This window comes from Homalodisca vitripennis, chromosome 2 (assembly GCF_021130785.1).
Source record: "Homalodisca vitripennis isolate AUS2020 chromosome 2, UT_GWSS_2.1, whole genome shotgun sequence".
NCBI lineage: Eukaryota > Metazoa > Arthropoda > Insecta > Hemiptera > Cicadellidae > Homalodisca > Homalodisca vitripennis.
Window position 1 is genome coordinate 225,255,438 of NC_060208.1, and position 17,540 is coordinate 225,272,977.

General features: G+C 33.9%; 1 long non-coding RNA gene across 1 annotated transcript; it reads left to right on the forward strand.

Moving 5' to 3' along the window:
- The first annotated feature begins 1,470 nt into the window (after window positions 1–1,470).
- On the forward strand, window positions 1,471–14,324 carry LOC124355446. Its single transcript, XR_006921765.1, has 3 exons — window positions 1,471–1,630; window positions 7,996–8,115; window positions 14,204–14,324. It is a non-coding gene; the product is annotated as an uncharacterized LOC124355446 (long non-coding RNA).
- Window positions 14,325–17,540: the final 3,216 nt, after the last annotated feature.

Below are 17,540 nucleotides of genomic sequence, written 5' to 3' on the forward strand. Positions count from 1 at the left end.
TGTTTGGTTTAAGTCTCAGGAGTGACTTTTATACGAGAACGCCCGTCCAACGGTGCATTTAATTTAGACGATAGCTTGACGGCCGACACCACCTTTTTGACGTTGGTATATTAAAGTTCAGCATACAGGGCACCTGTGTACAAATTTTCATTGCGGGCACTTGTTTGGTTTAGTGTCAGGAGTGGCTTTTATACGAGAACGCCCGTCCAACGGTGCATTTAATTTAGACGATAGGATCTCTGACGGCCGACACCACCTTTTTGACGTTGGTATATTAAAGTTTAGCATACAGGGCACCTGTGTACAAATTTTCATTGCGGGCACTTGTTTGGTTTAGTCTCAGGAGTGACTTTTATACGAAAACTCCCGTCCAACGGTGCATTTAATTTAGACGATAGCACCTCTGACGGACGACATCACCTTTTTGACGTTGGTATATTAAAGTTCAGCATACAGGGCACCTTGTGTACAAATTTTCATTGCGGGCACTTGTTTGGTTAAGTCTCAGGAGTGACTTTTATACGAGAACGCCCGTCCAACGGTGCATTTAATTTAGACGATAGCATCTCTGACGGCCGACACCACCTTTTTGACGTTGGTATATTAAAGTTCAGCATACAGGGCACCTGTGTACAAATTTTCATTGCGGGCACTTGTTTGGTTTAGTCTCAGGAGTGACTTTTATACGAGAACGCCCGTCCAACGGTGCATTTAATTTAGACGATAGCACCTCTGACGGCCGACATTACCTTTTTGACGTTGGTATATTAAAGTTCAGCATACAGGGCACCTGTGTACAAATTTTCATTGCGGGCACTTGTTTGGTTTAGTCTCAGGAGTGACTTTTATACGAGAACGCCCGTCCAACGGTGCATTTAATTTAGACGATAGCATCTCTGACGGCCGACACCACCTTTTTGACGTTTGTATATTAAAGTACACCATACAGGGCACCTGTATACAAAGTTTCATTACGGGCACTTGTTTTGGTTTAGTCTCAGGAGTGGCTTTTGTACGAGAACGCCCGTCCAACGGTGCATTTAATTTAGACGATAGGACCTCTGACGGCCGACACCATCTTTTTGACGTTGGTATATTTAATTTCAGCTTACAGAGCATCTGTGTACAAAGTTTCATTGCGGGCACTTGTTTGGTTTAGTCTCAGGAGTGGTTTTTAAGTACGAGAACGCCCTTTTAAGGATACATTTTTACATTTTAGTTATTATATTTGGGTTTTTATTTATTATAAATTTATCGGGAATTCTTTGTGGTAAATAATAAATACGAAAAACTGTGTAGATTTTGTGAAAAATCGTATTTTACTAATTTGTTTTATATTATTATTTTAGATTTTGAATGTTTGTTAGCGCCTTCTGATTGTTGACTGCAATATTGTTGCACGGAATACAAACGGACGATAAAGTGACGCTAACTTCACGGTGGTTCAGCTATCAGCTGTAAGAAAAACAATAAGGAACGACCTTTCCAAGGCACATAGGCCATCGTTCGTTATACTTCTGTAAGGAAGACAGTTTGTAGGATAATTATATTTTCTTATTTTGAGTGTAAATTTTATAGAGATGTCCCCAGTTCCAGTCGGCCCAAAACACGTCCAACTCTTATTTAAATGGTAAGCTCTTTGATTTAACTGGAATGAAAATCTTGCAAACAATAGACATAGACTAGCCTTTTTATTTATGGATAGCATAAGCAAGCCTATTAAAAATTAAGCAGCCCAGTCTTAACTTCTAAAAGTTGAAATAATTATAATTATTGCTCCGAAATCATTGTTTCAGTGTCTCGTAACTATTGTAATGAGGAATTAAGAAGTGGGCTGACGTAAAACTGGCCATAGATTACATCCATAGAAAGAACTAAATCCAGGACCTAGTTCATAACTGAATCCTAACCTAGTTCATAAACTTAACCCATACAAAATATATATTAATTTAATAACATGAAGATAAATACTACAAATACGGATTTTAAATGAAAAAGTCTACTTTTACAATAATAATTGCTATTTGTAGCTGTTATTTTCAGGTCAACTACTGGAAGAACCTATAGATAGCCATACCTCAAAAACGTACAAGCCTATTTTGATAAAACCTTCTATACACATTCAACTATATTATATTACTACCCTCATTCTTTGATCAGACCTATTTTCGGAGCCACACCAATTTTACAGGCTGTGTGCTGAAAGAACAAATCTATAGATGTCCATACCTCAAAAATATACAACGTACAAGCATTAATAATTTGTGTTCAAATTGAAAAATTGAATTATATTTTAGCTCTGATCCTTAAGTCATGTAAACCTTTTTTCATAAATAATAATGTTTTGATTCTTCCATCTCTGTACATTTTTGAAGTTTTACATTTTTACAAATCAAATAGTGAACAGTACCATAAAAATCAAGTATTTCACCCTTACAATACAAGGCATCAGATACTTCACTATACTGTTCATTGATTAAAACATTATGAGCAGGAAATGTATTATTCTGCATTAAAACTTGACAATAAATTACGAGAATTTTTAAAATATGAAAATTTAATTCAACGTTCTAAAATTCCTTAAAATGCTACCTTATAAACCGGGCTATATTATTCTGTTGAAAATTACTTTTTAAATACTTAATTTATCTATTTATATGGAAATAGTTTTGTTGAGCATTTCACAATTTACATGATTATTTTAGCTCTGCAAAAAAGTACATATTTAGGATATTGATTCAGTTTTTTAGCAATGAGGGGTGCGGTTCCGCTTCAACTTGTGTATTGGGCCTTATACATATGAGAATATCCAGTCTATGTTTATCTTATGGTCTATGGTTTAATGCTGACAAATAATATTTTTAACTTTTTAAACTCATATCAAATCTAAAACAAATGCCATTTATATTCAATTTAAATGGCAATTAATAATTCAGTGCACAACAAAAATAATTTTTGATCGTATGATCAGGACACCAGAGTTGTTGGTAATTCTAAGCAATATATGGGTCAACCTCGATTTTTCTCATATTACAATATAATGTTCCAATAGTCAATTAGAAAAGGAAATGACTAGAATTTCTTACTGGAAAGCAGGCAACCGCGAGAATTACCTATTAGTGATCAGGGGCACTGACGTGATCTGGGCTTCAAATTTGGAACTACAGCGGGCAGGCATCGTGCGTGATCCTTTTTTTATTAAAAATTTCAGATAAATTGTTATTACATATTACAATATAATGTAGGTAATGTATGTAAAACAATTTTAAACACATAATTACATGCTGGAAAGCAAAGTAAACCAATATAATCCGCCCAATACAAAATCTCCGTAAAAATCTGGTAAAGGAATATGTGTCATTCCTTTGGCCTGAATCAATTCAGTATATACGAAGATCACGCACGATGCTTGCCCGCTGCGCAGCGCTTCGCGCTGCTTGCTCTTTTAGAAAAAAAATTAACTCGAGTAGTTCCAAATTTGAAGCCCAGATCACGTCAGTGCCCCTGATCACTAATAGGTAATTCTCGCGGTTGCCTGCTTTCCAGTAAGAAATTCTAGTCATTTCCTTTTCTAATTGACTATTGGAACATTATATTGTAATATGAGTTGCCTGCTCCCTATAACTGCTTTCCGGCAAGAAATTCTAGTCATTTCCTTTTCTAATTGACTATTGGAACATTATATTGTAATATGAGAAAAATAGAGGTTGACCCATATATTGCTTAGAATTACAGAGTTGTTTATTGCTGGTTTATATCTATATATACAGGGTGCGGCAGTCAATCCCGCATTTATAAATAGCGCGCAGGAGCGTAGGAGTGGTGGGGGCCGAGCAGCCAAGGTCACCATTGTGTTCTCCTATTCATAGCATTTCAGTAGACATGGAGCCGTGGACTAAGCAACAACGTTCGTTTGCCGTGAAAGCTTTTTATCAAAGTGGTAGCTATGTAGCCGCTATGCGTCGTTTCCGAGCGCATTTTCAAATTAATCGCAATAGACCAGTGCCTTCGGTAAACGCAATTAAGTTGTGGGTCGAAAACTTTGAAAATATTGGTGAAACGACAAGGAAAAGAGGTGGCAGTGCGAGATCAGTGCGAACTCCAGAGAATATTGAACGCGTTCGAATTGCTGTGGGAAGAAGCCCTCGGAGATCAGCGCGTCGACAGAGTACGGCACTTGGAATTTCTGACAGAACCGTCAGAAGAATTTTTAGGTTAGATTTACATCACCATCCTTACAAAATTCAAGTGGTTAACGCTTTGAATGAGAATGACTTTGATGCTCGACTGCGTTTCTGTAACCATTCTTTGGAAATGATTGAAGAAAATGGTGAGCTTGTTCACAACCTCTGGATGAGTGACGAGGCGCATTTTCATTTATCGGGATATGTGAGCAAACAGAACTTTAGGTATTGGAGTGACCAGAACCCGCAACAATTACATCAAAAACCTCTCCATTCATCTAAGGTAACAGTTTGGTGCGCAATGTCCTCGTCGAGTATCATAGGCCCTTATTTTTTTGAAAACGAAAGAGAGCAATCTGTTACCGTGAATGCTGAGCGCTATTCGACAATGTTAAGGACATTCTTCATTCCTCAGCTTCGGCAACATGAAGTGAATGAAGAAACATTGTTTCAACAAGATGGAGCAACAAGTCACACAGCCCGCGTGAGCATGAATGTTCTTAACGGAGTTTTCCCAAACCGAGTGATTTCCCGCAATGGCCCGATTCCGTGGCCACCCCGTTCACCAGACCTCACTGCGTGTGATTTTTTCTTGTGGGGTTACCTAAAAAGTAAAGTATACGAAGAAAGACCTCATACTGTTGGTGAACTGAAGGCAAGAATCCGGCTAGAAATTGAGAGAATTCCTCAGCCTATGCTTCGTGATGTTATGAACAGCTTCGCAAAATCGCCTGCGCGAATGCCGTACTCGGGAAGGCCGCCATCTTGCTGATGTTATTTTCAAACAGTGATTATTTTCAATGTTTCTTAAATGCTTTTTAATGTAGAAAACTATTTTATGAATATAATTTTGATATCTACGTCCGTTTATTTTTTACACCTATTTCAAAAATGCGGGATTGACTGCCGCACCCTGTATAAAAATGAAAACTGTTCATGTGTAACAGCATCACTCACAAACGGCTGGACGGATTCGCCTAATTTTTTTTTTAATTTGTTCGTCTTGATCTGTAGAAGGTTATAGGATACTTTTTATCCCTTTCCCGATTCAGGATTCCGCCCCACTGGTTACAGAAATACCCGTAAGAAATGCATTGCAGCAAACATATGTTATTAAGTGAAAGAGTCTTTTCAAATTTTTAATCAGCTGTTCTTTGTAAACATATATAATGCGACAAAAAAATATATTTATATATAAATTTCTTTACACTTATAGTTTTAAAGCATAGAGTAAGCTTAAGAGAAACGACAAATTTTGTTTAAACTGTTTCTGCAATCATAATATATAAAAATGAATGTTTGTGTGTTTGTCCTTTATAGACTCAGAAACTATTGGACCGATCACTATGAAAATTTGTATTTTTCTATGTAGAAGGTTTATACGCAATGCCCATTGATGTAACTAACCACCAGGCTGTACTGCAAGATATAAAAGTTATCAAAGCGCCTGCACATTATAAACTGCAATTACAACACAGTAGTTACGTATATTAAAATATCCAAACACTATTTGAAGGCAAAGAAATATACGGGCAAAGCTTAAGAGACGCGTGCGAAGCCGCGGGAAACAGCTAGTATTTAATAAAAATAACCAACTAGGCCTGTATTGCCATCTTTTTATAGTTGTTCTATTGTATGAAATATATTTGTAAAAGTTACACATATAATAGTTTCAAAAGTTATACATACTGTACTTCTAATTATTATAAAGAAATTTAATGCATATTGGTGTAGGTACGTACACGCATTTGTCTCTACTGTTGTTACATACAGACTCTACCCCCCCAGGGAACTAACTTCTGGCCAATTTATACTAACCAATAGAATCTACACCAACAGAAACCAATTTATCACTTACATTTGGCCAACTCCATTGATGTCTAGGGTGGCACATCACTAACCGATGTTAGGTATTGAGATAAAGGATTAAAGAGAAAGGTCTAATTTATTGTAGATATTTGGGCAACTAAATTGATGTCCAGGAGCGGCACATCACTAACCGCATGTCAGGTATTGAGGTAAAATATGGATCATAAGGTCTAATTTATTGTAGATGAGTCTTACAGTGTCGGGATTCCCTTATTGATAAGATTTCTGTAAAGCTAAGTGTGAGAAAGAGCCTTTCCATGCTCGCTTTGATAGGAACAGAGCTAGCAACAGGGTGGCAAGACATATAGCGCTCATTATTCCTCCTCACGGTGGATGTAACACGAGATTTCGACAGAAGACGATCTCAATTGCCAACTTGATCTATTCTGAATATCCTGCCACTACAGAAGCAACATAGATATTTTGGTACTTTGGGATTATACTGACCACACCCAGACATGAATCGTTATTTGACATTTTGCTTCTACTGATTACTAGATTAGCGTAGAACAATATTTCGTCAATATAAAACAGGAATTGTCTTATCGCAAACCCCTCCCCATCCTCAGACAGAGGTCAAAGTCGAGCGGTCTAGTAGATAACGACTGCAGAGTCTCGCCGCCCTTTCAGCTGGTGCCGTCGCTTTGTTGTACTTCCGTGTTTTACCTCTACATTTCTCCAAACATAAAAATGCAACAAAAACAAACATTACCAAACAAAAACTAAACTATTTATTTAAAAAATCACTCAAAACTTGTTTTTATTCTTGATCACACTCCGCCACCCAAAATGCGGGTGCCTCCGGCCATCAGCGCGGGCTTCGGTCGGTGCTGCCCCGCGCTGATGTCAACGAAAGAAAAACATCCCTAGAGATAGTACCTATCAGTAAAATATCAAATTCTAGAGGAGCAGATCAGAAATATAAATTGAATTGTAATGGAAAGGCAATTATGTACCGTGCAAAAAACTTAAATTATCATGTGATGCCGCGTGGCCTGCCGTAATCGGGATTCTCGAGAAAGATAAGATAACAGCGACAACAATACCGATCACAATACCTGGAAATGCTTGTAATTTTGTAAGTAAAGAGTTGTTTTTTCGTTCTATCATGTTTGTTTCTATAAATTTATATTTTTGTGTTCTTCATACTGGTGTGGTCGATATAATCCCAAAGTACCGACATTTTTATAGGTCAAAATGCAATGGGAGGTATCATCTGCTTGTTGTCTTAACCTCTTCATGATTTGTTATGTAATATTACACATTGTTATATTGTTCCTGTTTTATTCTCTTGTCTGCTCTAATATTGTGCAAGAAGCATTTCTATGACAACCGTGTGTCGCGCAAGTAGTTCTGGCATTTTCTACTAGATGTAAGCACTTCTTCCGTCCTCTGTCATGAGTGTTTGCACTTGGTGATTTCGCTGTAGTCGCACAGTGCAGACTGCTACCACGTGTTTTTGCTTGTCACCCGCCCCAGAGTACTTTATGGTTTTATTTCTAGTGTTTATTGTACCTTGAGAATATCTGACATAAATAGACAATTGGCTTCATTTGCGTGATAATGACACATATCTCTGTAAATAACAGCAAAATATTCAATATAACCACAATTTAGATACATAAAAAAACGTTAATGGGTTAAGAACCGTCAGCAGTCTCATGACACTTACACCTTCCTTCCTGAAACTTTCGAAATTCATTTCATTATAATATCACATCCCTTACTTCTTTTCACTCAATGCACAATTCTTCCCCTCTGTATGTCCAATGTTGTATTTAAAAAACGAATATCACATGAAAACTATAGAAAAGTAAAATAAATAGCATTTAGTGTATACTTATAATACGGTTTTCTTAAAGAACCCTTTTATTTAATTTGATAGTGCACCATTAACTATATTAATCTACTGAAAATGTGTTACAATTATGCTGTTTTGCAGGTTGCCATCATTATCAGTGTTTGGAGGATCAGCAGCAGCCGTGGGGTTGTATTTGTCTGAGTGGAGGTTAATCTCTGATTACATCCCTTACTACAATGGGAAATTTAAAGAAGAATAAAAGTGAGTGTTGTTTTCCATTCGTGATATATTTAAGTGTTTTATTGTGGTTTTAGTACTAATACATTTGCTAAATCATACTTATTTATGCATATATAAAACAATAATTGATTGTCATTAATCTTTCTATGTTCTGGTCCATAAGCAAAACTCTAGATATAGATAGCATATTTTCTAACCTGCAATTGTATTCTTCTGTCTGAGATTGTTTTGTCTTGTATTTTGTTATCTTCTTCAGGCTGCCTTGATTTATATTACCTATTTTCTATATATTATTCTATATATATAAAATAAGTAATGTAGTAACATTATAACCTCAGAACAAACCTCAGTTTTTGTATTAAGTTGTATTTTTTTTTTTTTATGGAATATTTGAACAAATATCAAAGTTAAGGAAGTAATCCTGAACATAGACTTTACCAACAAAGATTTATAGTTAACCCTTTCCGCTCGGAGCGGTAATGTTAGAATGTCCACAGAGATCGGATGGGCAGCAGTGTTGGCCACTGCCATTTCCTCTAGCGCGCGCATATATTTTTAGAGTCGCCATCTTCAGAGATCGGATGGTCAGCTGTGCTGCCCGTTGAATAATCCTACTAGCGCTCGGATGGACAGCAGCGTTGACCACAAGTTATACTCTTTTTTTTATTCTGACATATTTTTTTATAACACAACGCATTAAGATCAATCAGCTGTTTCATTACAAAGCTTGGAAATTGATCATCTGGTCAATATTGCATTCTAGGCTTTCGTTTTAGCGCGCTTTTAACTACATTGTCACTAGTGAGTTAACCTACACGCATTAGGCTATTAGAACGGATTGTTTATTATTCTTAGTATTGTGCAATTTTATTAAATAGTGTAAATGAAGTTTTTTAGATATCAGTGTAAATATAACTGTAAATAAAAGTGTAAATATATTAGTATTAATACCTGGTTTTACTGGTATTATTATTAATTACTGGTATTAGAGCTTGTTGGCGATGTAAGGAACAAAAATAAAAAAGGAAGACCATCCCAATTGCAAGACATTTCCCGACTAAATGGGAAACTTCATCTACCATATCCTCTTGAAGGTAGAAAAGTGAAGAATTGCGTCGTGTGTAGCAGCAGAGCACAAGGCGGCACCAGGAAAAGAGTGAAGTTTTATTGCAAAACTTGTGAAAATGAGCCCGGTCTTCACATCAGTGTTTGTTTTGAAAAGTACCATTCATCTCAGATATTTCAACAACAATATGACAACTAGCCTGCAGTTAAATTTGTGTTCGGAACAATAATAAGCAGTTAAATTTTATTTTTTATCATGTTATAATTATTTACTGTCACATTATTAATACTCATTGTAACTGATGTTAGTTTATAGAAATATAACATTTCCATTGTAATACTTTTCGACTACATTATTATTTACCTTTGGACCTTTAAACTCATTTAACTTTTTAAAAGGCACAGTATCAACGGCAAAAATAAATCCGAGCTGGTGGGGACGCAACAATGACATGGCTGCTGTGTGCACGCAGGCGCCATAGTGGACAGCACCGCTGCCCATCCGATCTGAGTGGACAGTACGCGGTAAAATAATACGAGCCTACGATAAGCCATATTTGGTCAGCACTGCTGCCCATCCGAGCGGAAAGGGTTAATTACATATTATCATCACTTAATTATTTATATTTATTTTTAGTTTCTTGTGAGATTATAATGTTACTGTGATCACGGCATGATTGCCAAAACACGTGTAAGAAAATAAAAAATTATGAAAGAGTTACTATATTTCTTATTTTCTTAATATATTTGTGGGTCAATCCATTTCAAATCACCCAGGTCATGTTACTCAACATTTTTAATTTGCCTAATTTTTTTATTATGAGTTCCCTATGGGTAGACAATCACAAAACACTATTTGAAAAAATTTTACAAGCCATAGTTTTTTCCTGGCGGCCATTTTAAAATGGCGGTTTTGCAGATTTTAGTAAAATACGCGGTTTGTGAAAAGTTTAATTGCCAACCTATTTTTAAAGATATCAGAATAATCCAAAAACCAGTGTGTTCAGCATAAAATGAACTTCAATTTGACATTATAATAATGTTTCTTTTGTGCAAGAAAGTCAGTCAAAGTTGTTCTGCAAAATCTCGGAAGAAAATAATCAATTGTTACTTCTTAAGACCATACAAGTTTAAGAAGGAAAAGAGACTCACTACTAATATTTTATTTCTTTGTTGAAAAAAAACTAATATAACTACCTACTGAAAAAGTTTTAGCCCTGAGAATGCTCTCCTTTTTTTTCTAGAGCTTTTCAAAAATGGCCTAAAGCCTAATAATGTCAATTTTCTAGGGTTAATAACTAAAAAGGGACTGAATGAAAATAAATGAAAATTTTACAGAATGTTCTTTATACAAATAGGAATATCTCATAAAAAAATTATGACTGAGACTTAACTACATTTAGAGATATACAGCATTGAATTTCAGTTAAACGCGCTACCCTTTTTCTCGCTTGTGTGGTACCAAGTTAGCAAACAAGGGCTTGTTTAAATCATTATGTTAACAATAAACTTATATTTAATGCTCAAAAAATTATATTCCTTATTTAAACCTACTTAGGATTTACAATAAAAATTATTTAAAACCAGAAAATAATGGTATAAATAAACAATACTCATAACCACAAAATACCACTTGCGCACTTTAGGAAAAATAATTTGCTTAGGTCTATTATACTGTCAAAATGTATATGCATTTCAATTTATGTTCTAAAATATAATATTATTAAATACATTTTATAAAATACATGATGTAAAAATATATGTTAGTACCTGAGGAATATTTTAAAATAGTAACTCATAATCTTACACAGTGAGAACAATAGGTAAGAATTATAATTCTTCAACTTAACTTACCGATACAATTTTTGTACTACACTTGCATACTGTATCCACATAATATTGTTCTTCTGTGCATTTAGATTTAAAACATTGGGGTCAGTTACTTATTGGCTGCAATTTTCATCAGCGAATTAAATGAAGATGATAATTCATTACATAGTTTCTCATTTATTCCCACAACATTTTTTCCCATAAATGTGGTTGTATTTGTCTAAATACTTATCTTTGTGGTAGTGGCAAATATTAGTAATTTCTTTTGAAATTCTTAATTTTAGCAAACATTGTTCTTCAGCTGACAAGTCACTCACCTTTTACTATTACCATTTTAAAATATTCCTCAGGTACTAACATATATTTTTACATCATGTATTTTATTTTATTTTTTATTTTTTTTTTAAGGGCAAAAAACACTTGGGTTATCATTGCCCGATCATGTATTTTATAAAATGTATTTAATAATATTATATTTTTAGAACATAAATTGAAATGCATATACATTTTGACAGTATAATAGACCTAAGCAAATTATTTTTCCTAAAGTGCGCAAGTGGTGTTTTGTGGTTATGAGTATTGTTTATTTATACCATTATTTTCTGGTTTTAAATAATTTTTATTGTAAATCCTAAGTAGGTTTAAATAAGGAATATAAGTTTATTGTTAACATAATGATTTAAACAAGCCCTTGTTTGCTAACTTGGTACCACACAAGCGAGAAAAAGGGTAGCGCGTTTAACTGAAATTCAATGCTGTATATCTCTAAATGTAGTTAAGTCTCAGTCATAATTTTTTTATGAGATATTCCTATTTGTATAAAGAACATTCTGTAAAATTTTCATTTATTTTCATTCAGTCCCTTTTTAGTTATTAACCCTAGAAAAATGACATTATTAGGCTTTCGGCCATTTTTGAAAAGCTCTAGAAAAAAAGGAGAGCATTCTCAGGGCTAAAACTTTTTCAGTAGGTAGTTATATTAGTTTTCAACAAAGAAATAAAATATTAGTAGTGAGTCTCTTTTCCTTCTTAAACTTTTATGGTCTTAAGAAGTAACAATTGATTATTTTCTTCCGAGATTTTGCAGAACAACTTTGACTGACTTTCTTGCACAAAAGAAACATTATTATAATGTCAAATTGAAGTTCATTTTATGCTGAACACACTGGTTTTTGGATTATTCTGATATCTTTAAAAATAGGTTGGCAATTAAACTTTTCGCAAACCACGTATTTTACTAAAAGCTGCAAAACCGCCATTTTAAAATGGCCGCCAGGAAAAAACTGTGGCTTGTAAAATTTTTTCAAATAGTGTTTTGTGATTGTCTACCCATAGGGAACTCATAATAAAAAAATTAGGCAAATTAAAAATGTTCAGCAACAAATTTTATTTTTATTGGGTGATTTGAAATGGATTGACCCTTGTTATAGTAGCGCTATACAGTGAATTAAAAACTTCAAACATATATTATCTGTATTTCTAATTTGGTTTAAATCATCACATTTACAGTATGTATGCATATAAAATAATGAGTATGTCATAAAGTAGTGTATATAATAAACTAATGTAACAGAGTGTTGAAAGACCCGATAAAACTGTTACTCTCCGACTTTTAAACTGAAAATCAATAGAGTTCTATTTCAATGGGACAAGAGGGACTGGAGTGCCATTTTCTAGGAATTTATATCAAGAGTTGTCACGCAATCTGACAGACAGCATAATTTTTTTAGAAGGACCTGTTGTTTTAATGCTAATTTTGTTTTATTGCTTTTATAATATTCTGTTCAGGCAATAAAAGAACCTAAAGGGGAAAAATTAAAAAGCCAAATAAAGGTGGAGGACATATCACTTAGTTTTTCAATTTTGTTGAAATACTGCAAATATTCCATGTATGTTTTGGAATTGTACTTTTATAAATAACATTATAACTGTATAATAAATAATTATGTTGGATTAACTTGTGTTTTGCGTAATGTGGTTGTCAGTTTTGTTTACTTACCAAAGAAAGTTTCAATGACATACAACATTTTATTACTTTGTAAGAATTTGTACTTGTTATAGAGTGTGTTACACTATTTGTTCAGGAAAATTATGTTAATAGTAATGTACTACTCTTTATATGTAAGCTTGGATGAATCAAAGAATGAAGAATAAGTTAAAAGAATAAAGCATAATTTCTTTATTTTGTCAGGCAAAGTTTGGACTATTATACTCTCTATTATACTTAACCTAATATAATTTTTTTTTTATATGTTATAGATAAAAATTATATACTCATATTTTTAAATTATAAATGAAATATTTCCCAATTATTATGAAAAAGTTTTAATGGATTATTTGTTAAGTTTTTGTAATTTCATTGTAATGAGTTTTGTTTATATGCAATTGATAAAACTACTTATACTAGATGTCCCTAACATCCTAGTCCTAATCTCATTGACTATTGAACCATTGAGGAATTACATATCTCCTTTGAGATTTGTAAAATAACATTTGAATATGCTTTAGATTGATTTTAAACCAACCTCCTCCCTCAAAATGGTTTTTGGAGACAACTTAAAAAACTAAAAAAACTTTAAAACTCCCACAATTGAACTTCCTCATATTGGCACCAACAACTTGGAACAATTAATCAACCAAAATACCTTGAACTTTCCTCAACTTTGTGGACCTTTCGGCTGAAAATTCATCAAAACTATGGAGCACCCCACCTTATTCACCTGATCTTGCTATATGCTGCTCAGGTTAGTCCTCAATGTGAAAAAACATTAATGCTGTGATCGCTTTTCTTCATAAGCTGAAATCGATAACAAAATTCATAAATATTTCGACTCCATTTTATAAATTGACTGGCTGGGTGATTTCAATGAGTGAAATTCCAATTTAAAAAGTGCATTGACTCCAGAGAGCTAACCTTTGGTAAATCTAGCAACAAGAAACTCCTCATATCTCAAAACTATCAGTGACCCTCATATATGACTAGATTTGTGGTCGTACAGTTGAGTAGGCATAAACATTAAATTTCACGAGTTAAAATTCTATTTGGTGGAAATGCATAATATCTTCAATACACTTTCAAAGTTGTTTTTACCACGAAATAATATAGAATCATTAAAAAATCAATGCCCATTGATAACATAATCTACTAATTAAGTGGATTCCTTTGATTTGTTTTAATTATGTTTCATCTAATAAATGTTTGTTTATTTTTCAGATTTTAGATTGCTAAATGTTCATCAGTAGATTATCAGCCGAATCCTCAAGACCACCAGCCAATCTAAAAATCTGTTAATTTATATTGTAAATATATACATCCTTTGTTTCAAAATGTAAAATTTGTATTTTTTACCCATTTTCTTTTATTTATATTGTTCCCAAATATGGAACAAGCTTATCTTATAAGTTTGATCAATATATAATGGAACCATTAACAAAGTTTTGTGTATACAACCTTTTAAGACTCACATTTTTATATAGCTGATTGAAATTGCTAGTTCACATTTTTACAAGCGTTACTTGTGTAACCATGGCAAGACTGAAAGGAGAAACATCTTACGAGAACCAATCGTATGTAGCTATTATCATCTTGGTTGTCCAAAATCTGCTAAATCACTCTCATATTAACTTTTTCAATATTTACAAATGCAGGTGTAATAATAAAAATTAGGTTTTAATTTTTAAGGTATAATACAGTTTTGTTTTTACTGTGAAATTACGCATTGTAATGAACGTTGTATTTGCTCATGTACCAGACTACTATTGCTTTGATAAATACTATTATGAATATAATTCTTGCAGATGAAATATTTTATTCAGGTTGGCATTACTGCCAAATTAAAATGTCATCTTTATTACTGTGTAAATTTCAATTTAACTATTTAATCATAGTAACAATATTTGTGTGCTTAACTTATAAACTTTATTGAAGTAATTTTATAAAAACTAAGGTGAAAGAGTTATTTTATTATCTATTATGTTTTATTTATCAGCACACCAGAAGTTTATCAGCATGCCACAAGCTATTAAGCTCTCGACTACTATCACACAAAACCAAACTCCGTATATATATAAAACCATTATAAGACCAGTTCTGTTATATGGCTCAGAAAACTGGGTGTTAAGTAAAAAAACAGAAAAACGTTTGATAGTATTGGAGAACAAATTATTGAGAAAAATCTATGGGCCAACCCTTGAAGATGGAGAGTGGAGGATAAAACATAATGTAGAGTTGAGGCAACTATATATGGACCCAGACATAGTGGCCGAGGTGAAAAGTAGGAGAATGAGATGGGCTGGCCATTTACTAAGGAAGGAGGACAACTCCTTAGTCAAGAACGTCCTTGTAAACAATCCGGAGGGCAGAAGACCACCAGGAAGGCCCAAGTTGAGATGGCGAGACCAGATCAGAAGAGACATAAGAAAACTGGGAAGAAGAGGCAATGGATAGAGAGATCTGGAGGCAGTGTGTTGGCGAGGCAAAGTACCACCTTGGGTACCAAGAGCCACGGCAGTAAGTAAGTATTATGTTTTATTTATAGTTATGTAACAAAATACATACAAATTAACTTATTAACTGGTGACCAAAGGTGCTGTGTCTGAGGCCTCTTTTACTTTTATACCATTGGTAAATTAATATTGGATTTTTGACAGTTTTTGTGCTGGACTACATTATGAGCTTGTCAAGAATGTGGAACATTCTAGATCTATGAAAGTTCAGAATTACTAATACTAAGTACACATGCATATAAAATATTTTGACAGGCTTTGATCAGAAAATGCTTATTAAAAATATTGGTGCCTACCACATTATGTACTAGATGAATTCTGCATATGAACTAGTTTGAAACAAACCCATAAGGATGAGGTTTACTAAATACATATTTTTGGCATCTTGTACCTCAGCAGTAACTGAAATATTCAGGATGTAAACCCGTTCACAATGGCTGGATACACTAGACATTTAGCAAACTGAAAAGAATGAGATTTACTAAATACAGAAAGAGGCTAAGTGCATGGAAATAGGCAGCCCCTTTGAAGAAGAAATACAAAATTTGGCTCCTTGTACCTCAGCAATAACTCAAATATTCAGGATGGAACAACCGCTCACAATGACTGGTTACATATGGGACATTTGAAAACTCATTCAGCCATGCTGATTTTTATAGCTGACATTCTATATGAGAGCTTTTGGACTGCAATGGAAGGAAATCATCAAAAGTGGAACTCAAATGTTGTTTTGCAATCAATAAGTAGAATATTGCAAGCTCCTTTGCATGAAAACTCCTAGAAAGAGCTTCTTATTGACGTTTATAGATTTAATTGCAGGCAATTATTGTGAGAATTGCTCTTTTGCCGGTTAAGTAATTTTAAATTCTTTTTTAGTTACAGCTCTATGATTCTACTTCCAAGATTAAACAATAAACGAAAATAATTTTTTATGTAATCGCACAAGGAACTGAAGGTATAGTAGGATTAGGTATCTGACTACCAGGCTCACAGAAAATGGCTGAAAACTAAGAATATGAAATTTTATGCTAAGAGATAACTGAACAGTCTGAAATTTTGATGTCAAGATTCCAGACACTGTACTAAGGCCCATTGTACACGACCGTTTGCCGGCAAGAGAAAAGGCTTTTGTCAGAAAACCAGAGTTAACTTGGGTGTTCTGTAGTTACTGACGACTCCCCATAGTAATGTGTGGATGCATTCGTTGGCGTGCTGGGGTGTCGATCAGAAGAGGTGGCTTAAGCCGCTACGGAGACCAGCATGTCATTCTAAGGTAAGCATCCGGATGGCAGAGTTGATGGTTATTGAGTACTTCACCAGTTCATTGTTGTGCTGAAGAGAGTTACAAATTTTCATTTACAAGAAATGCGATTTCCTTAAACAATATTTTATTACCCCTTTGACCACCTTCCTGGAGCCTCTTTTTAATGTATTTTTAACACAAGAAAATCAATTATGAAATCAAATCATTTGGTAATGTTATGCCTAGATTTCCCAAACTTTGTAGGAAAATATTTAATTTTTAAGTTAAAAAGAGGTACCACATTTGTTTAAATTATATTTGTACTATTTATAGCCAGTCAATTCTACTACAGATTCCAAAAACATCATCTTTATATACTTTTAGTATATAACAATTTTGTGTAGGCAGGTATTTTTATATTTTCATATTGCATTTATTGTATTCATTCTTTATAATCATGCTCCCATTAATAATAAATAAATGTATAATTAATTACATAAAAATAATTAATAAATTTCATTCTTTTGATACAGAATACAGAAATCTTTATTCGTATACATGGAGTACAGAATTGAGTCAATATAATTTAGTTGTACAATCAGGTATTTAAAAATTCTTCTAGAGTGTAATATGGTTTCTGCAGCAGCCAGGCCTTGAGTGCTGTCTTGAAGTACTTCTCATCTCTGCGTCTCTTGAGGTCCTCTGGAAGATGATTGAAAAGGTCAGGTGGTGTGTGGGGAGGGCATAGTCACAGGCATTTCTGGTGTCATAGCTGTGTGTGTCACCTAGCTGGTCAGGTTTC